At 44.5% G+C, this 20,949-nt stretch overlaps 1 long non-coding RNA gene across 2 annotated transcripts in view; it reads left to right on the top strand.

Moving 5' to 3' along the window:
• Nucleotides 1-259: 259 nt before the first annotated feature.
• The window catches only part of LOC142363066 (uncharacterized), a 36,597-nt gene continuing 15,907 nt past the window's right edge, over nt 260-20,949 (top strand). For both annotated transcript variants that reach the window (XR_012765458.1, XR_012765459.1), the window contains exons 1-4: nt 260-337; nt 1,596-1,716; nt 14,551-14,668; nt 19,351-19,680. This is a non-coding gene — a long non-coding RNA (uncharacterized LOC142363066). The remainder of the gene's footprint in view (nt 338-1,595; nt 1,717-14,550; nt 14,669-19,350; nt 19,681-20,949) is intronic.

Genomic DNA, 20,949 nt, shown 5'->3' with positions numbered 1-20,949 from the left:
CTCTGCTAGCCAAACCCAGATATTTCCCCTGCCCCTTCTGACACAGCTTTGCATGTTCATCTAGCTAATGTGAAGAACCTAGGGGCAAAATTAGCCCTAGAAAGCGGTATGGGCTCCCCAGCTTCTAGAAAAATTGTTACCCTAAAAGTGGGGAAGATGGGGTCGCTGCGAAAGATTGCCTGTGGAAACCTGAAACGGTGTAAGCAGCTGGCTGGACTGACTAGAACAGGTTTCTGGTTTCCTGGAAGCACTCCTCGTGACTTTTCTCCTTTATGTTTAAAGTGAGGTTTCTGCTGCGAGGTCTCCCTTCCTCAAGCTTTTCTGTATTAGCTGAAAGGTGGGTATTTTAATAGAAGAGGCGAGATATTCCCAGAAACTGCACAATTGTCTCTTCTGGTCTTTATGACCAGTTAAAAAGTCTGAAAATTTGAGGGGATAAATGGTATAGGCATGAACTTAATTTCTATCAGCCTGATTTATTATGTGGATAATATAACAAATTATTCAACACAAGCTGTAAATCCTCTGCTCAGTGGTTTTACACCACTCTTGGGATAGCACAAGCAGATTTAATTTAATATCCTTGCTCTGTTTACTTGCAGTGTGTAGACAATAGCTGTTTTGATGGTGTGTGTATAATTCATTCCATTACAGAGTGGATTTGGGCAGGTACAGCTTTCATATGATTGTGTTTCGCATGTGTAACTGATAGTATCGGTACGCGTTTGTCAGCCTTTCCTGCTGAAATATTTGAGAGAGAGGTTTGAGCTGTGTTTAGGATTTACAAGCATTTATATCCTTTTGAGAAACTGCTTAGCTTGGGACTGTTTCTCAAAGAAGAAATGGCCCTGAAATGGGAATTTAGGAGAAGTGGGGCTGTTGGTACAACCCTGTCCCAAAACACTCTCTGTCTTAGTTCAGACATTGTATGATTTAGATGTTTACACATCGTTCTTCTCTGCTGGCTTAAACATATATGGTGTATTCTATTTTAAAAACAAATAGTTTTTATTTATCTTGTCACAGTGTAAATAATGTCAAGTCAAAAGAGAAAATATTACTTCACCATCTTTACTTCCAGAAACCTTCCTTCCAAAAATAGGATAAATATAAACAATTCTTTTTTTCGCCTTTCCCAGTGAAATAGTGGAAGGTATCTTCAGTGGAATGAATATTTTGTGAGAGAAGTATTTCAAGGCTTAAGAAGTCTTTAACTTAAAATATTTTATTTACCTTTGTAAATTGTTATGAAAATGTTTTATATTGAGGAATAGATAGCTTGTGAATAACACTAAATAATGTAAAATTCTGCATATTCTGACTCTAATTTTCTGCTCTCTTTGAAGGTAAGAGACTACAGTAGAGGGGAAAAAAAGAGAGCAGTTATTAGGATGTACAACAAACCGAATAAGCTATGCTGAAACTTTAGGTAGAGGTTGAATATTTTTATGAATCTCCTTTCTCAGTGGCATTTCCAAACCAGTAACTATTTGGAAATGGAGCTGCCTCCATTTCTCTTACCTTGTGTGAAGAAGAATTGTCTTAGCAGAAGAGCTGAGAACAACTTCCACTCTGCTCTATATCCTCTTCTTCAGAGCACTGAGCGAGCGATGATGGTGGAAACCAAGCCCCTTGAGTAGAGGAGAGGTCCTGCACCTGCCCTGCATGACATGGGGTGCCAGCAATGCTGGGCTACAGGACAGAAGAGGAACTACGGTGAGTAGCAGACACGATTACAGGGAAGTGTTTAACTTTGTGAAGAGGAGCCTAAGGAGGTCACTTCTTTGTGTGATGGGGAGTGTTTGAGGGGAGTGCAAGTCAGATCCAGCTGCGCTTCGAGGTGCAGTGGGAGAGCCTCTCTCTGTGGAGAGACTATGAGAACTGCTAATATCTAGTGCTGGTAGTTTTGCTGATTGGCTTCTGTACTGAAAAAACCCAGAACAACATACTGATGCAAATTCTCACATTTAGAAGATGATCTCTCTTGATATGACTTTAGTTCTAGATATCACTTTAGTTCTAGATAATAGGGTCAAATAGAAATATGTGGAAATACAGATGTCAGTTTTCATTCTTGCAGAAAACCTTAAAGTGTACTTCAGGTTCCTTCTCTGGGTACACGTAGTCATGTTTTATCCTGTTTTAAGATGAATGTGTATATGAATGTACAAGTAGTACTTAACTTTCGGTGTGATTTGCTGACTTCTGTGACATGATCCTGAGATAAATCCAGCTTTGAGGTTACTCTGAGTAGCCGTTTTCCCTAAACAAGTTCTTCCACTGAAAAACAGAATGAATTTTAAATTATAAAATGTAGGTTTTGGTTAGTATCTAAATGGGGAGCTTTCACCTTCTAGAAAGAGAAAACTGAGGCGACAGACAGAAATAAAGGGCCTGTGTAGATCTTGTTCCCACCTCGTGGTGTCCTTGTAGGCAGGTCCTTGCTTCCAGGTTTGATTTCAGACAACTCTGTGTTTTTCTGCCTCGCACCAGATTTTGCACAGTACCTTCTAGCAGCTCCTTGTTGCTCGTAGCTCCTCGTGGTGCTTTCTTTAGTGGATGCAGGTCCTTCCTGCATCCTTTAGGGGATGCTCTTCACTGAGACTCTCCTTCTACGTCATAACTTCCGGGCTGGCATTTTTTTTTCTAGAACAGAGGTAGTTATTTCCGAGAAAAAGAGGGTCTCTCTCCTCCTTCCCAAGTTCTATCTTGAATGAATCACTCCCTTTCTAAAGACACATGCTGCCAAATTGAAAAAAAGGAATGCCCAAAGCCCCAAAAGATACATCAGGAACTTCACTCCTCTAACAATCCAAGTATTTAGACCCAATGGAAGACACACCTGCACAGCCTAGGACCATCTCAAAGGACCTTCAATAAGCAACTACTGGACTACAACTATCCCTGTGCTGCACAGCAGCTCTCTTTGTGTGCAGTGAGTCCAGGTTGTCCAGGATAACTTGTCTTCCAGGAGAAAAATGCCTGATTTTACTACATATCAGAGATGTTAATCTTTCCTTGCAGGCAGTAAGGAAATCCTCAGTCCTCCATTTCTTTTGGGAGGAAAAGGTTTGAATGTAGAAGATGTGATACCAAAAATATCATCAGTCTCCCTATAAAAGAGGGAGACGTGACATAACCCAGGTGTGTTAACCCAGTAGATTTAGGCTGGACAAAAAAATCTTTGGGCATTAACATGGAGATCTAGCTCTTCTTTCTCATATTATTCATGTTATATATGATTGAAACAGTGTAATGCAGAAAAGAAAAAGTACTAGGAATGACATTTCTCTTTCCTAACTAGGAAGAAAAATTGTTTTTTCCCATGAGGGTAAGAATTAAAATTTTTCACTGAATCCAGATTTTGAGTGTGTGTTTTCTTTCTGCTCCATAATCTCCAGAGAATGAGCTGCCTGCAACCCCTCGGCTTTCCCACATCCTGAGAAAGTTCAGAGTATTTTCTTCACAGCATGTCTTTTTCCCTTCCCAAGCAGTTGCTCAGGAAGAGGTGAGACCCACCAGTTTGCCTTCCTGCCTGTGAGCAATGCTGTTGATATAATGACCCAGTCCAGAGAGGGAGGGTGAGGGCTGAACTCTTCTGGTCTTGTAGCAAAACTTTCTAAATGGTGAACTCCTATCCTTTGTTTTTTCTAAAGGTTTCTGGTGGCTACCACTAATTTCCTGCAAGCAAAGCGCTGCAAGAGGGAGGATGAGAGTTGTACATGTGGGGGTGGGTTGGTAGCTGAGTTAGTTTCATGTTTTCATAGCCTTCACTTATTGAAGCCAGAGAATGCGTCTGAAAATTGCCAGGGAGGAACCGAATGTGCAGGTATGAGCTCTAGTGCGTAAGAAGTGATTAGGAGGGGAAAGGGAGTGAGAGCCCCAGCAAGGTGTTGGCATAGGTAGGATAGGAACATTCACTGTGACCTTAATGGTGTGGGTTCACAAGCAGCTTTTCTCTATCTTCCCCATCTTGTATCCCCTCTGTTCTTGTGTCTTAACTTTTCTCACTACCCACATGCTTTTTCTTCCTTTTTTTTTCCCCACCTCGTATTTTGTTTGCCCTTTTGGCTGTTCACTTGCCATTGCCTTTGTAAGCTGTCACGCTCGAAGGTTATGCATAGTGCAGTGGAAACAACTGAACGATGCATATTTTGGTTTCCAGTTGATTGCATAGATTTTGGCAGTACTGCTGGGATGCCCATAAATCTTTGATTGTGAACGGAAAGATTGTTTGGTTGTGAATGGAAAGATTTCCTTTGGGCTGAAGAAGGGTAGAGACACGGGTCAAAGGAAGACCTCGTGCCATGAATTTTCAGCCACAGACAAAAATGCTGTGAGGCTGTGGTTAGTCCATGTGCCATTGATTTTGTCCAGTTATCAGCTCATCCTCTAGATGAAGATTTATTAAAAAAAAAAAAAAGCAGGTCAAAAAATATTTTCACAATTAAAAGGCCCAAAAGTGTAAGAGAGACCCTTTTTTCCAGAAGCTGTTACTATAAACATGATGAAAAGATAATTATAAAGGAAACTACTGCAGATTGTACATGCTGGTATTTCGCAAGTGACTTTTATCTGAGTGACTCGCTCCCTATCAGAGAAAAAAACATGGCACCACTTATTCTTTCCACTATTAGTATCTTAAAGTATTCCACTTCCAGATCTCAGAAGCTCTAATTAAATGTCATAAACTGTACTTGTTATTTTTTTCCAATTTTTTTTTATTATATATATGTGTTTTGTCACTTTCTTTTTTAACTGAGAACAATTGAAATGCTGTGAAGATAAGAAGGAAACATTTTGTGTCAGTACTCACTGAGGTTCATTCTGGGAAATAATTATATAAAACTAGCTAATTTTCAGAAAGATAGTGGAAATATTTTCAGACATCTGGTATAATATCACATTCTACTTTTGTTTACATAAATGCAGCTATGCTGAAGTCCTGGAGCAGCAGTGATGCAGTGCGTACTCCACAACTTATGTCATTTTATGTACGTCCTGGGATGCCTCTGAATAGTGGTGACTGTATATTAGAAACCAATAGCAAACCCCTCTTTCCAGGTATTATGAATCTGATAAGCATTAGTCCCTTCCCTAGCCTCACATGAAGCTCTTGCACAGAGGCAGGTTGCGGTATTCTTAGACTTTTGCAAAGCCTTTTGAAGGGTACATTTGATGGCACTTTGTCAGGGCCCACAAGGAGGGAGAGATGCAGAAAGTGAGGGTTAGGTATATGATGACTATGCCATGGCAGCCCTCGGTTGCCAGTCAAGGCTAAATGCTCATCCGCCTCAGTCAGTGGTGCCCTCCTGGCACGTTTGTATGAGACCTAGCAATGGACTAAGCACACTGCTTGCCTTTACTTGCCAGTATAAAATATGGGGTATTTTATGCATGCGTATGAAACACTATTATTCAAGGTCACATTGTGAGGTTTGAATCCTGCCCTCACAGCCTATAGGAAGTTCTTTTTTTTACAGAAGTTGATTAAAACATCAGTCCTTAGGTTTTGTGCTCCTGTTCTCTGAAGAACTTCTTTTATTCATCTGAAATGCTTGCACACCGAAGCAGTCAATATTAGGAACAAACAGGGTGAACTGGCAGCGCTGGTCTGTTCCTAGAGAGTCATCGGTATTAGCGAGACGTGGTGGGATGAGTCCTGTGATTGGAGTGCTGGGACAGAGGGCTACAGGCTGTTCAGGAGGGACAGGCAAGTGGAGGAGTTGCACTGTGTGTAGGGGAGAGGTCTGACTGTACAGCCCTTACAGTTACGCATGATGTGTTTGAGAGCTGCTGGGTGAGGATTAGGGGGATGGAAAACAAAGCAGGTGTTGTAGTGGGTGTCTGCTATTGATAGCCCAGCCAGGATGGTAACTCTGATGAGTTATTCTACAGGCAACCAGGAAAAATCTGTGGATCAGTAGCCCTTGTCCTTAAGGGAGATTTCAACTTCCCAGACCTCAACTAGGAATACCATACTGCTGTGACAAGCAAGTCTGGGAAATTCCAGAAGTTTGTTAAAGACAACTTCTTGTCACAAGTGCTCAGTGAGTCAGCTTGGAAAGATGCCTTCCTAGACTTCTTATTTGTGAGTAGAGAAGGACTCATGGGAGATGTGATGGTAGGTGGCTGTCTCGACAACAGTGATAGTGAAATTGTTGCATTTAAAATTGTTGGTGTTATGAGAAAACAGGACAGCAGAGTTGCTGCTCTGGCCTTCACAAGAGCAAACTTTAAGCTGTTCAGGGAGCCATTTCGCAAAGTACCCTGGGAATCTGCTTTTGAGGGCATAGGGGTCCACGAGTACTAGTCAGTTTTTAAGAACCACCTTTTAGAAGCACAGGAGCAGGTAATTCCACTGTGTCATAAGTTAAGCAACTGGGGCAAGAGACCAGCTTGGCTGAATGGGAAATTTCTCATGGAACTCAGGAGCAAAAAGGAATTGTATGAGCTCTGGAAGCAAGTTCAGGATTTGCAGGAAGATTACACAGCTGTTCGCATATGCAGGGAGAAGACATGTAAGATCAAACCTAAACTAGGGTTGAAACTGGCCAGTGTTGTGTCAGAGAAGGGCTTTTTAAGGTACATTAATAGAGAGAGGAGTTCTAAGCAAAACATTGGACCGTACTTGTTCAAGAAGGTCACCCGACAAATAGGGATGAAGAAAAAGTGGCACTATTCAACGCTTTTTTGCCTCAGTCTTTAACAATACTGCTAGACCTTCATTTGCCCAGACCTCTGAGTTGGAGGACCATGACTGCCGTAACAGAGACTTTCTATTTATGGACACTGAAATTGTCCACACTGGAATTGAAAAGGGACCAGTTGCATCAATTGAATGTTCAGAAGCCCATGGCACCTGATGAGATTCATCCCACCTTACTGAAGGACCTAGCGGATGTTCTGGCAGGATCCCTCTCAATCATCAGCCAAAGGTCTTGGGAGTCTGGGGAGGTCCCTGATGACTGGAAGCTAGTCAATGTTATTCCAGTTTACAAGAAGGGCAGGAGGGAAGACCCGGGAAACTACAGACCTCTTAGTCCAACCTCAGTGCCTGGAAAAATTATGGAGGAGATTGTACTGGGTACTGCTGAAAGACATTTAAAGAACAATGCAATCATTGGGCACCATCAGCATTGGTTCACAAAGGGAAAGTCCTGTTTAACTAATTTAATATCCTGCTACCATGCGGTCATCTGTGTAGTGGATGAAGGGAAGGCAATGGATGTAGTTTTTCTGAATTTTAGTAGGGCTTTCGATACTATCCCTCACAGCATCCTTTTGGACAAGCTGTCCAACTCTGAGATGAGCAGGTACACTGCACTGGGTGGAGATCAGGTGGAACAGCAGGGTTCAAAGCAGTGAATGGGGATGCATGTGGCTGGCAACTGGTCACCAGCAATGTTCCTCAGAGCTCAATTCTAGGGCCAGTTCTGTTTAATATATTTATCAATGATCTAGACGCAGGAGTTGAATGCACAATTAGCAAGTTTGATGATGATACCAAACTGGGAGGTGTTGCTGACTCTCCTGAGGGGTGAGAGGCCTTGCAGAGGGATCCGGATAGATTGGAGCATTGGATAATGATTAATGGATTAAATGTAAGAAGTCCAAGTACCACATTCTGTGCCTGGGATGAGTAACACTAGGCACAAGGATAAATTGGGAGAGGAGTGGCTGGGGAGCCGCCCTGCAGAAAGGGGCCTGAGGGTGCTGGTTGGCAGCAGGCTCAGTATGCGTCAGCAGTGTGCCCTGGCAGCCAAGAAGGCAAACCTCTGCATTCTGGGGTGCATCAAACACAGCATAACCAGCCAGTCAAGAGAGGTGATTGCCCTGCTGTATTCAGCACTGGTTCGGCCTCCCCATGAGTACTGCGTGCAGCTCTGGGCCCCACCGTGTAAGAAGGGTATTCAAGTACTTCAATGTGTCTGGAGGAAGGCAACAAAGCTGGTGGAAGGGCTGAAAGGCACGTCCTATGAGGAGCGGCTAAGGACTTTGAGCTTGTCCAGTTTGAAGAAAAGGAGGCCGAGGGGTGACCTCGTTGCTCTCTGTAGCTTCCTTGAGGAGGGAAGTGGAGAGGGACGTGCTGAGAAGTTCTCCCCAGTATCCAGCAATAGGACAAGTTGGAATCGTTCAAAGCTGTGCAAGGAGAGATTCAGACTGGACATCAGGAACCATTTTTTTACTGAGAAGGTGGTCAAACCCTGGAACAGGCTTCCTAGAGAGGTAGTCAATGCCCCAAGCCTGTTAGTGATGCAGAGACATTTGGACAATGCCCTTAACAACATGCTTTAACTTTTGGTCAGCCCTGAAGTGGTCAGGCAGTTGGACTAGATAGTCCTTGTAGGTCCCTTGCAACTGTGCTGTTCTCTTCTATTCTGTCCAGGAAGTTATTCCACATCCGTACTCCCAAAGGAGGTCAGCATCTAATTTGCGCTGTTGTATTCAATGCTCCTCCAGCAAAAAATGACAGCCTACATAAATATCAGGCTACTATTATTAAACTGATATTCCAGGAAAGATTGTCAAATTGATGAATTACAGAAAACTCCAGAGAAAGTCTGCATTTAAGTAGGTCCTAAGGAGGAGATAGACCCATGAATCCCAGTGTTTTGCCAGAGTTAGTTGCTAGGCTGTACCTGTCTCTGAAATTGGTAACTGTTTTTCTTTTACTGTGTGTTGTGATCAAATATTTATTTAGACAAAATGTGAACTTATTACTTTTTACATAGCTGGCAAACCACCAGCCGTCGGTTTCCAGGAATAATAATTATTAAAAAGGGGGACTGGTCCGTGTTTGTACCCTCAATAGGGTCTGCCTGAGATCTAGTAAAGCAGAATATTGACTGCAGAGAGATCTGCCAATGAGAATGTAAACCCCAGCATCTTTGGCTTGCAGCAGGCTAGCAAGAGAATGCCAGGGTCCCCAGGTTGACTCCAGACTTGTTACTATTCCCTCCTAATCAGCTGCAGCATAGAGAAAGAAGCTGTTTCTTCTCTTGCTGCAAAATGTTATCTTACCCTGTAAGCCAAGCTACAGAGGCATCCGCAGCTGCTGTGGGAGTGGGAGCACGTACGCTACACATATCAAGAGTTAACGTCTTGGTGCAGGGAATAAAGGCTTGTGGTGGGGATTCATGCTTTAGGCTTCCTGATAGTCCGTTTTGTATAGAGCTTGTGGTTGCAGGGCATTAAACTACCTTTCACCTTTTTTTGTTCAGTGCGATATCTTGGGGCTTTTGATGTGGTGTAAATTTTTCTACAATGAAGTAAAGTCATTAATTACTGGCATGGAAAACAGCTGCATATATTCCATTTTGTGGTTTTACATCACCTGGAGCTATTGTTCATCTCATACAAAGATGGGTGGCAGGCACTGATTGATATGATACTGTAATACTGTTGAATAGGTGTGCATTGTGGTTTAGACTAGGCTTCAGAAGTACTGAGCTGATACTACATGGCTGTATTCATGAATTTGGCCAAGATAAGTAATTTTAGAAGACTTTTGCTGTTAGCTACTATCTTGGAGGAATGCCTGCTGGAGATTTAATCTCTCATAAACAAAGAAGTAAGATGCAACCTGAATCTGCTTGCAGAAGACATTGTATAGAAGGTCTTCCATTTAGAGGCTGAAGTTCAAACATACTGTGAAGGTCAAACAGGTTGAATGTCAGTTCTTCATTCTGTCATCTGTTCATTTGTCACTTGTGCAAAATTACTTGCATGGAGTTTATTTACTGTATTACCGACTTACTGCTGAAACTGAAAGTTGGGAAATTAATCTAATGCATGGGAGGGAAAAATGCAAAAAAGTTAACTCTGAGTTATGGGATTTATATATAGTCTTGGCTTCTGTTTTAAATGAGTCTAAATTCGAACATCCACTTAAGTTAGAGGGTCCAAGCAGCACAGAATATTTACAGCCATTAAGCAATCTTTTGGCAAACTGTGGAAATTTTTAGGGACCTTGCATGACAAAAAATGCATGTGTGCCTGCTAAGAGAGCAACAGCTCTTTCTGTACTTGAATGTGAAGATGTAAGTACCTATGTCTTTGTCCTTGCTGCCACTTGACTACACAGGAGAAGAATTTTCTTGACTATTAGCTAGAAATATGTTTACCTGAGACATTTATGATATTTAAATATTATTCATGTGATGCTCAGATGAGATTGGTGATATGTTCAGTCTTAAAGAGCCACAAAGAATGTCTTTGTTGTATGGAAATACACACTTGGACTGCCCCGTGCAAAGCCTGCTACATTGACATGGTAAGAGGCCATCTGATCCCATAGAGCTGACGTCCCAAGTAAAGATGGCCAACAGAGTGTGTGAGAACTGAGCTGCAGTGCTCTTCATGAAGACAGAATAGCCTCCCTAAACCTAAATTAAACTTTTGTAACAACACTTTCTGAATTGTCCTGCAAGCCTTTATGCCCTTTTCTTTGATGAATTATCAGACTCCGGGAAAAATTGTTCATGTCTGTTTACTTTCACGTATTCAGCAAAACCCCTCCTAGTTCTGCCTAGCTCTTAGTTTGCCAGCTGGTGTCATTTTAAGGCCAAAAATAATGTGTTATATGGATGGCTATTCCTGGCTTGCCTAGTCTGAAGTTGAGTGAAATCATCAAGGACATCCCCTCTTCTATACCCTTTTTAAAGCAGCGGGTGTTTTAAAGGCAAACCCCCCCCTGTATTCTTAAAAGTATATAAGTAGTTAGATTACCTGGAAAGGGGGGACTTTCTGAATGTTGTGCTCAAAATGTCCAAGCCCGGGTGCTAGGCAGCAAGTAACTGCATTTATGTTTGGATGCGACTTAGTTTCCTGGACTTGCTAGGACTGGGATTTGTGTGGTGGTGCTGCTCAATACTCGGTGAGGCCCAAAATGCAGTTTTGGGAGCTGAAGGGGAAGCCCGCTGTCCTCAGGGTGCTGTTGTGCAGTAGTTCGCAGAAGGCCACGGGAAGACAGTGTTTGTCCTAAACGGATGAACCATGATTTCAGTCACCTTATTGGCAAGACTAACGGGAACAGGCAACAAGGGTCCCACCAATGAACAGGTGGTAGGTAATGCATGGGAAAAGGGTATGTGAATTCCTCTTGTATGTTGAGTGTTTGAAGCTAATTGCATGAAGAACAGTAAAGACTAGGGCACAGCCAGAGGCAGCGCCATCTGCCCTTGAAATTAAAAAGCAGAAAGGAGGTCCTAAAAGAAGTAGCTTACCCAGACAACAGGATGAATAATAGGAAAAACAGCATTATACCCTTATGTAAAGGGAAGTTATGAAATGATAGAATGAAAACCTTGTGTAAGTAATCTTAATTTGGCCTCCTTGGGTGTGTGAATGAGCATAGCCTCAACCTACATTTTCTCATGGGACTCTCCCTCATTTGGTGACTAGAACAGACAGCGCTCATCTATTTTGGTTGTTCAAGATGTGGTTTTCAGTGATTTTTGGCTGCTCTGAGTGCTTCAGAGGCCCATAGCTTCCTGTCCCCTCCTCCTCCTCCCTCCCAAGGAAGAGGAGGGCATGGGCGTACAGAGCCCTGGGGAGCTGCAGGGGTGCCTGGGGGCGGTGGGCCTTGTGCCTTGGCCAAGGGAGGGCCCAGGGTCCACAGGTGGGGGCTCAGGAAATGAGTAACGCGCAATCAGATTGAAAGAGCTTCCTACCTTTGTCTTCCCTTTCTTTCAGGAAAGTGAGTCATCATGGAGTAAGATAACAATATTACTGTGATGCAGACTTAAAGATGGCAGAAGATTTATTTGTCCACCATAAAAGCCCTATTTGCCCTATCCTTTCAAGGGCTCATTCTTTTCTTACCCAAGGCAACTACTTCTAATACACCAGCCGCTACTGTAACAGGTTAGCCGATTATCTAGTAGACAGAAAAGAAAGCTGTGCATGAGTTAAAGTAGCATTTTCAAATGAAATAATAAAACACCTATTCAGATAAAGAGGAAATGAAATCTTACAGTTTCACAGAATTAATTTTTAATTCTTTGCTGTATAAAAATGGTCTATCTAAAAAAAATGTCTTCATCAGAAAATATTTTTTTCTGAATATTTCTGTCAACTTGTTAGGAGAACTTACGAGAGATAAACTCTGAAAAGCTTTCTTGTTGAAAAAAAACAAGGGATCATTTATAACGACTGCATTAAATGTTACAGGTACGTACCACTGACCTGACCACCAGTGTAAACACCCCCCTCCCCGGGGTATCCCAGAGGGCACAATTTTCTTAACAGACCTGCCGAATGCTTTTTGTGTATGTTTAAACAAAAGTGCTGTTTTCATACTCCTGAAACTTCTGGAGATTTTTCACGCAGGTTTTTTTTTCCGCCTCCCCAAAGTGGTTAAACCCAGTTTGGCACATTGTCATCCCAAACCTCAGTACTGAATTCCAGGGGGTGGCGCGTGGCTGTGCCCTGGCTGTGCCCATTTCGGCCCCTGCCTGCCTTGCTGGGGCTAGTTGCCTTTCTGCACCCCCGTCCTCTTTCTGTGACTGTTGACAGAGACCAAGCCTGCGGTTTAGACATAGTGAAGTAATTACAAGGTGACACAGACACCTACGTGTCTGTGAAAATGATAGGGTATCTCTCTCTGTGTGCCACACCCTGAACACAGTCATTCCTCCACTACCTGCTGGGAAGAAAATTACATTTGCAATAAATTCAGGGAAAACAAAGACGAGGTGGTAGCAGAAAAATATTTTTTTGAAAGGAAGCACATTAAAAATTCTATTTGGGGCCTGAAAAGCCGTGCTGTGCCTGCTCATTATTTTAAAAATCTTTGCAAGCTATGGACTGTCTCTGAAGAAACTAATTATGTTTATTCCTCCTTATCGTGGTCTTTCCGCTCTGGGAAGGGCCACAGTGCAGTCACTATTTACAAAAGGAAAACCAGACCTTCATCATTCGGAGCTGTTTTCCTTGGAAGACCTGCCAGGGGACCGTTGCTCCCATCGCCTACTGTCTGCTCTGACGCTGCCTGCTGTCCCAGCAACAGGACAAGGGGCAATGGGCACAAACTGAAGCACAGGAAGTTCCGTCTGAACATGAGGAAGAACTTCTTCCCTCTGAGGGTGACGGAGCACTGGAACAGGCTGCCCAGGGAGGTTGTGGAGTCTCCTTCTCTGGAGATATTCAAGACCCACCTGGACAAGGTCCTGTGCAGCCTGCTGTAGGTGACCTTGCTTCGCAGGGGGGTTGGACTAGATGACCCACAGAGGTCCCTTCCAACCCCTACCATTCTGTGATTCTGTGGTTCTGTGCGTTGTCAATGTAGGCAGCTTCACTTGTTTCTGTGGGTTTCGTGACCCCGGAGTGAGTTTGGAGGGAATGAAAACTTGCACCTTGGTGGGATCAGACAGCCTAATGAGAGGTCTTGGGTCTTCCTGAGCACTTCACCTGTCCTCAGCCCCAGAGGCACTGCCTGGGGCCACCACATAAAGCACTGCTCCGTTTGTCTTCTGAAAGCCAGTAGGCCTCAGACAGTGCAGCCCAAATCTTGCATGTGTGGATGGGAAACGAGTACTTTTAGCTTGGCTGATTGCTAAAGTCATCTCTATATGAAGTTTTCTGACTGGCTGAAGTCCTTTTTCTTCGGGGATGTGGACGTCTCAGTTGCCCTCACCAATGACTGAAGATCTATAAGAAAGAAAAGTACTCAAAGGTCACAGTCTCCTCTCTGTATGTGTAATTAGCTCCGTGGCATCAAAAGGTTGCGATAACGGGACAGTTGCTGTAGTAGTGGTGTTGAACCAACTATGCTAATACTGGTAGGAGTTTACATTCTGAGTACTTCAAAAGTAGGAGCAGTCTCAAAACACAGCCTGTGATAATACACAAGTTTTAAACCAAGACCATCTGTGTTCAGGTAACAGACTAATCTACTAGAGAGTGTACCTAGTGCTTCAGAATGTCAAAGCAAAGCAAGAACAATTAAAATTTCAAGACAATCTAATCCTGTGCAGCTAGTAATCGAAGATACGTGTGCTGGTAATACAGCCCTTAGTATGGAAAAACAGTGGCTGGCAAAAGGATATTTATTTATGGAAAAAGAACCGTGAGAACGCAAGGGAGATTAATTTTAGACCTCTTGTTAAAATTTTCAAGACTGAATGAATGGTCTTCCTCCCCCATATTTGGACAAATTACAGTTCTCTGGGGCCCTGTAATAGGTTATGTTTGTTTTCTGTTCTCTGGGAGATAAGTGATAGTTAAGTGCAATAACTGTATTTTCTGGCTGTGGAAAGCTGTACTTTGTATCCCTTGCTGAGACAGTCCTTCGGGTAAGGCACTTTGCAAGGATCAGAACAGTAAATACAGGGAGGAAATTTTCACACTGCAGTCATTCTCAGCTCTGCTGCTGGTCCCAAGTGCACACTGTCAGCCACAGGCTTGGCTGCTCTTCCTGTGCTTGCGCTGATCTGCGGGGTGGACCTTACGTAAATCCTTAAGTAAATGTAGTCTTTGTTTTTTCTCTGCTCTCTCCAGTGATGCTTGATGACCATTTCTAATCATTATCTTTCAATGGTTTAACAGAGCTGCTCTAACAGTAAATCACACCGAGGAATTCAACGTCCCTGCCGCCATGGATTGTGAAGGAGTTATCCTCTTCCGTGATGGAAGGAGGTTAACTGTAGCTGCAACAGCTTGCATGGTATGTGAACTCCCCTCAAATACTCTCTGCTTAGACAAATACGAAACTATAAAAATAATCTTTTCTTTTATTATTGATTTTCTTCCTTCTGGTTCATCTACCAAGAGCCCTCAGAGGTTTTTATCCCAGAATATGGTGGGGACAAGCTGTAACCAAATGTTTTTCTGTGCAGCAGCATAGAAAGCTGGGATTCAATCTCCTGCTGCCACTAACCTTTGCACTCGCTTTTTATGATCTGAAAACTGTAACATCAGACCCACCCTACTTTTCCTCGTTTACCTAGAAATCTATAATCTCGCTTCAGATGCTACTGGGTATTGGCTGGCCTGAGGTTTTTTCCTCATACAAATCTTTGACTTCCCTTTGCTGCCACTTTCGTGTTAGAGGGGGGGAAGGCAACAGCTCTCCTGCATTGCAGAGAGCTGCGGTCCAGCTCTCACACTGCGACCTTCTTCGTGTTGTCTTCATGTTGTCCACGCTGCTCACTGCTCTGAGCTCCTGGGAACAGCCTTGTAGCTTCAGTTGCTTCCACTCCTTTGTGTCCGAGGGGCTGAGACAGATATTTGCTGCCATGGTTCATGGTAGTTTTGCGTATGAGAGCAGCAGCAATTAAGGACATGATTTAAGGTGTAAGGGGTTTATTTTATTCTTAATCAGTGAAAACCTCTTTTGGCTGGTGGCTTGTCTTTCTGTCCTCCAAAGAACTGCAGAAAAGCACCTGCCCTTCCCCAAAAAACAACAGGCTCTGTTCACGCACCACCACCGTGCCACGGTTCAGTGGCAGCTCAAAGCAGGTGCCAAGTCTTTTTTCAGCGCTGTGAGCAGACAAAGCAAAACCAAAGAACCCCCAAAATATCACCCAATAAAAGAAGGGGAAAAAAAAAAAAAAGAAGTGAATTTGAGGTTTGCTGGGTGTGGAGGGGTTATGCTTGTTCCCTGATGTACCCATTGAAGTTAGTGAGGTGCCTTCCAGCCCAGCTCATTGAATTTAATAAGGTCCCTTCCAACCCAAACCGTTCTGTGGTTCTGTGATTCTGTGGTTTAGGAGAGCCGGTCTGCGGACTTGGCTGGCAGCTGGGGGCTCGGGGGAGATGGGGGGTCCCACTCGCAGGGGAGGGAGGCGCGGCTGCTGCTCAGTCCCTGCCGTTCCCTGCCATCTAGTGGTCTGCCAAACAGCGGTCTTCTGCAGCATCTCAGGGGGTTCAGAGCACGGTCGGAGGAGGGGCAGGCTGCCGTGTGCTCAGGGGAGGGCGAGGTGGGAGGCGGTGGGCGTTCTGCCCCACCGCTCCTGCATCCTCCCGTCAGCTCGCCTCCGCCCCGTCTTCTTTCTGCTCTTCGGGATATGGCCAGGTGGCCGAGGTTTTGCTCGCTAATTCTGACCTGCTCTCGGCTGCGAAGGGCTTCCAACTCTTACCTTTGGTGGTTGCTGAATAAATAAGCCGGGGTTTTGCCAGCGCTGAAGTGGAGGGTGGTGGTATCACAGCCCCCGTTATTTGGTCCCTTGTGCTACTGGGCTGGGTGGAGCAGCATCCTCCAGGCTTGAACACCCCGATGCCGTCAGCCTGGCCACGGGTGTGCTCCCAGCACTGCTACCAGCCATTCCCTGTTAGCAACCAACAGGTAAACACCAGCAAGCACTAGGAGAAATATTCCCTGGTGTAGGCAAAACCCCTGAGGCCTTCCTTGACGTTTGACGTGTATTCCCTCGGTAGCATCCACTCATTTTGTGAGACTTTGCCCTCACTGAACCGTTTGGGAATGCCTGTTAGATTAGGATGGTGAACTCAGATGCCGATGTCTATTACAAGCGGAAATGTGACTTGCGAACGGGGGTGAGTGGATTGTTCTGACAATTTGGTCACTCCTGTTCATCCACTTGTGGGAACTATAAAAGTTATTCTCTGTGCACACATTTGGTATGTTGAAGAGATTTCAAGCATATTATTTTTTCCCCTGGAAAGACTTTGAGCTGCACTCAGCTTTTTATATAGGCAGTGGCAGACTAGACACTTCATATACAGAAAGTAATCCTGACCAGATACAACCTTCAGGGTGTTGTTTTTGCAACTGAGTTCAGATTATTGGGGGTTTTAGTGAAAACAGCTCCCAGAGGAAGTAGGATGCTTTCACACATTTGTCCAAAATTTCCACGCATGTAGAAAATGAAAGACAGTAGTGTGCTTTACAAGTCTGGTACTTTCCACCTTACCCTTTGCGGTAATGAGACAAAGTAAAAACAGGAGATTGCTTTGTCTTTTTTCTTAGATCCTTTTCCACCCCCCACCCCAGAGAAATGGGAGTGTGTCTCGCAGCAGAGTGGGATGGCAGGCGATTTTTCTGTGTTGGGGTGCAGCGGGGCTGGGGGTTCCCTGGAGCAGCAGGGCAGAGCCTGGCAGCCAGGACCTGTTGCACCCCGCAGCCAGCAGCTGGGCAGCCAGGGCACACCAGCAGCAGCCCCAGCATCGTGCACCTCCCTGGGAACCGGGATAGAATATCAGCCCTCAAGTGGGACCTGCTACCTAATAGCTCAAGCCACAGGTCGTCTCCAGGACACAGAGAGGACGTGCATTACTGTGGCCAGAATGAGGGTTTTCTTGGCTGTGTTCCTAGCAGTGAGTAGTCTTGATGGGTTAGATGTTTTGCTCCATACCCTTTTTTTGCAGAGAGGTGCTTTTTCTGCTGACAGTGGTCGTTTTGGACCAGGGGGATAAGAGCCATCTTCCTCTCCCCTATCAAGCGCCCGTGGTGGCTGTGGCTGCTGCAGCGTCCAGCCGGGCAGTGCAGCCTCCCCAGCATGCGTGATCCTCTCCTAAACATACTCCTGCGTATCTAGGAGTGTGTTTGCCAGATAGATCACATTTACAGATTTTTAGCTAAGTTTTCAAAAGATCTAAGCTAACTCTTATTTCTGGTCTGTCTTCAGGCCCCATCCCATGTAAGCGAGACATCAAAACACAGGACTCAGCCACCTTTGGTTGGGATGGGTTTTGCAAGTAATTCTTGTGGTCCTCAACCACAGAGCAATGAGCTGAGCTATTTGCATGCAGACTCATCACTGAAAGAGCTCCGTTACATATTCAGCCTACTAAGTATGCATTTCTCTGGTTTCTAAGGTAAAAGGATATTATGTCATCTCTGCAGAGAAAGGAAAGAGTAAGTTATGTTTCTAGCTCCTCCTTCCACAGTCATTGCAGTAAGTGTTGGCAGGTGTGTCCAGGCTCAGGATTGTCACAACTTGTGGCAAAATAAGTGTATATAATTTTGAAATTTATTTTTAGCCTCTCTGTCTTCTGGAACAAGAATGGTGTTGCCAGATCTATGAAGTCCCAAACTTTTACCTGGCACATGGCACTGCTTCATTTTCTTCTCCCCTGTAAAGAAACTAAGGAATTATTTGAGAACTATATTTGCTGATTCAGATAAACAGGATCTTATAAGGTAGCAAGCCCAATTTTTTTAGGCATTGTGCTTCCAGAAAGATGTCAGCCAACATGAGAAGGCAGAGAGAACAGCAGCAAGACTACTAGTCTGAGGAAGGGCTGAAAGACTTGGGGTCATTTAGTCTGCTGTGAGATGTGATGTCTTCAAATACATAAATGCAAATCTGTAAAGAGCGTAAGTGTAAATGTTCTCTTTATCGCTTTCAAATAGAGTAAGAAGTAATGGTTTTAAGTTTGTGGAAGGATTTTCAGGCTATATGTTAGCAAAAGCCTCTGTTTGTAGTGATGACAAGATGCTGGAATAGAGGGTCACCCCAGACCATCACTGAAGGGCTTTAGTAACAAGTTAGAGAAAGGCTTGTCTGGGATGGCTTCAGTATTGCGATCATGTCATCCTTCCCAGCCTTCTTTCTTTTGCCTTTTATTCTGCAGTTGTAATTGTCATTTCATTCATTGTGCAGGTAGGAAATATGGAGTGTTGCAAAGCACCCAGCCCTCAGCAACCTAGTGTACCTTCAAAGCTGACCCTCATTAAAGTGCAGACTGAACAAAGGTGTGGCCAGAGTGCTCCATCCAAGTGAGATCTTCTGTGATCTTAAGCAAAGCCTGGTGGCTTTACCAAGAGCAGATGCATCATGTTCAGCCAACAACGTGTGCATGTGGCTTTCAGGAAGGCGGTTCCATTTCATTATTGGAATGAATAGCCAGACATTGTCTGATTTCCAAGCAGTTAGCAACTCACATTTCCTAGATGTGGAATGGGTGCATTTCTGCAAAATACGTTGAGAAATGTGTTACAAAGTCTACTTCAGGGATGACTTACATTTCTTCTCTTTCTTACTAAGGATAAAAGTTCCCAGGGCTTTCTGTGCAGGTAACAGATGCTGCAGTGCTCATTCTCATATCAGCTATCCTTTTGCCAACAGGCAGGTGCTGCAAACCTCCAGAAGACAAGAAAATGAAGCCTTGCACATCCAGCTGACCCAGTTAAAATCTCTCTCTGAGCGCTTGTCAGCTTGCACATCTCGGTGGAAATCTTCACTTCAGCAAGGGCTACGCCCCTGAAGGACTGTTGCAAAGAAATATGAGATTCTCCAGGGTCCTGGGGAGACTTTTGCTCTTGTTTTGTTCACTTATACTCTGAGCTTGCTTCCTGGCACCCACTCCCATAATTTGAGGTCAGCCAGAGAACTTTGACACTTCTGATTTTTCTCTGGTTTGTCTTTCATTTCTCTTTTGTAGGCTTAGAGCTCTGAAGCCCCTCCAAGAAAGAAAAGAAACCATGCTGGAAGATAAGAGCCTTGCATGGGTATTGAAAGCCGTTTCCACTCAACCTGTGTTTCATCATGACAAGACAGTGTCCGAAATCAAAGCACGCTTGTTACTTCCCATCACTTGCTTCTAATGCAAGACCACTATTTTAGTGAAGTCCGTTCCCAGACTGCAGAGAAGAGGAAGCTGGTAGATCACAGGGGTTTTCAGCCTCTGAGCGAAGTAATTGACCATCGTGTGCATCTGTGAGGTTCCCAGCTGGGGAGCTGGTGGTGATACTAAAACCACAAATTACAGAAGGTGAGTTTTTGTGTCTTGCTTTTCTACCATGACAGAGGTTGCGACTGTAGTTAACCTTTTAAACATGACTTTCTTGAGAAAATGGAATGTCTACAGAAGCTACCACTTCTTCCAGAAAAGCATGACTGTCAATGACTAAGGCACGGACAAAGGGAGGTGCAAGTTATTTCACTGAATTTTTTATCAAATTTTGTTGAAATAGCATTTCCCAAAGGTTCTGGGCCTCTGCAGAATTTGTGAAAATGCAGCAAAATAAGGCTAAACCCCTGATGTAATGCTTAGATAGTAGACTTCTGGGTATTAACAGGTTAAAAAATGAAGAAAGGACTTTAGCAGAAGCCACTCCTGTTTCATCATCCTTCCCATAATCCAGAAATGCTAGAAGTAGGCAAATTTCTTATTATTAACTTTAGTGTGCACTCCCACCTCTTTTACTGAGGCAGGCATTGTTTTGGAACAGGTTACACAGGAAAAAATAAATGTAGCCTCTGAGGCTGCATCCAGAAATCTGTGAATAGTGACTTTATGGATTACCCTGAGCGCTGTTTGAAGAACAGAAACACCTACAGACCAGTTGGTGTGAGGTGAAGCAGCTCCGTAGATTTTGATGATTCTGAATCCCTTTGTGTTAGGTGAGAAGCTGGCTCTTTGTGACCACAAAGAGAACAGCGCTGAGACCTAAAGAGACTTTGTCATAGTTCCAGGTCTCAGGCAGCAGACACGTGTTGGTACATCTGGCTACATGCAGAAATGCTGCGTATGCAGTAGGTGTGCCTTTTCCTAGATACTACCCCAACTGGGGTGTTTCGGTTTCGGCTGCCGCCGGCAACAAAAGCGCCACGCGGCCGCCCCTCCCCCCGCCGGCGTGCGGAGGAGAATGGAAAGAAACAGGCAGAAAACTGGTGGGTCGGGATAAGGGCAGTTTAACAGAACAGCAAACAGAGGGAAAACAGGAACAACAACGATACAGATAAGGAGAAAACACAACCACGAACCGTACACAGCCGCTCTCCCGAAACCGGACCGGCGCTGCGCCCGCCCAAGCCGCGAGTGCGTTCCCGCCGCGCCGCTCCCCCCCCACCGGAACCCAGCGTGACGTCCCATGGTATGGAATACCCGGCTCTGTTTGGCCAGGTGGGGTCAGCCCCCACCCCCCGGCTGTGCCCCTTCCTGGAGTCTGGTGAAAATTAACCCTGTCCTGGCCAAACCCAGGACATTATCCACCCCTTATTCCATACCATCTATGTCATGCCCAGGTCCCCCATTGTC

Source organism: Opisthocomus hoazin, chromosome 1 (assembly GCF_030867145.1).
Source record: "Opisthocomus hoazin isolate bOpiHoa1 chromosome 1, bOpiHoa1.hap1, whole genome shotgun sequence".
NCBI lineage: Eukaryota > Metazoa > Chordata > Aves > Opisthocomiformes > Opisthocomidae > Opisthocomus > Opisthocomus hoazin.
The sequence above is the reverse complement of the archived record's forward strand: the minus strand, read 5'-3'. Positions and strand labels throughout refer to the sequence as shown.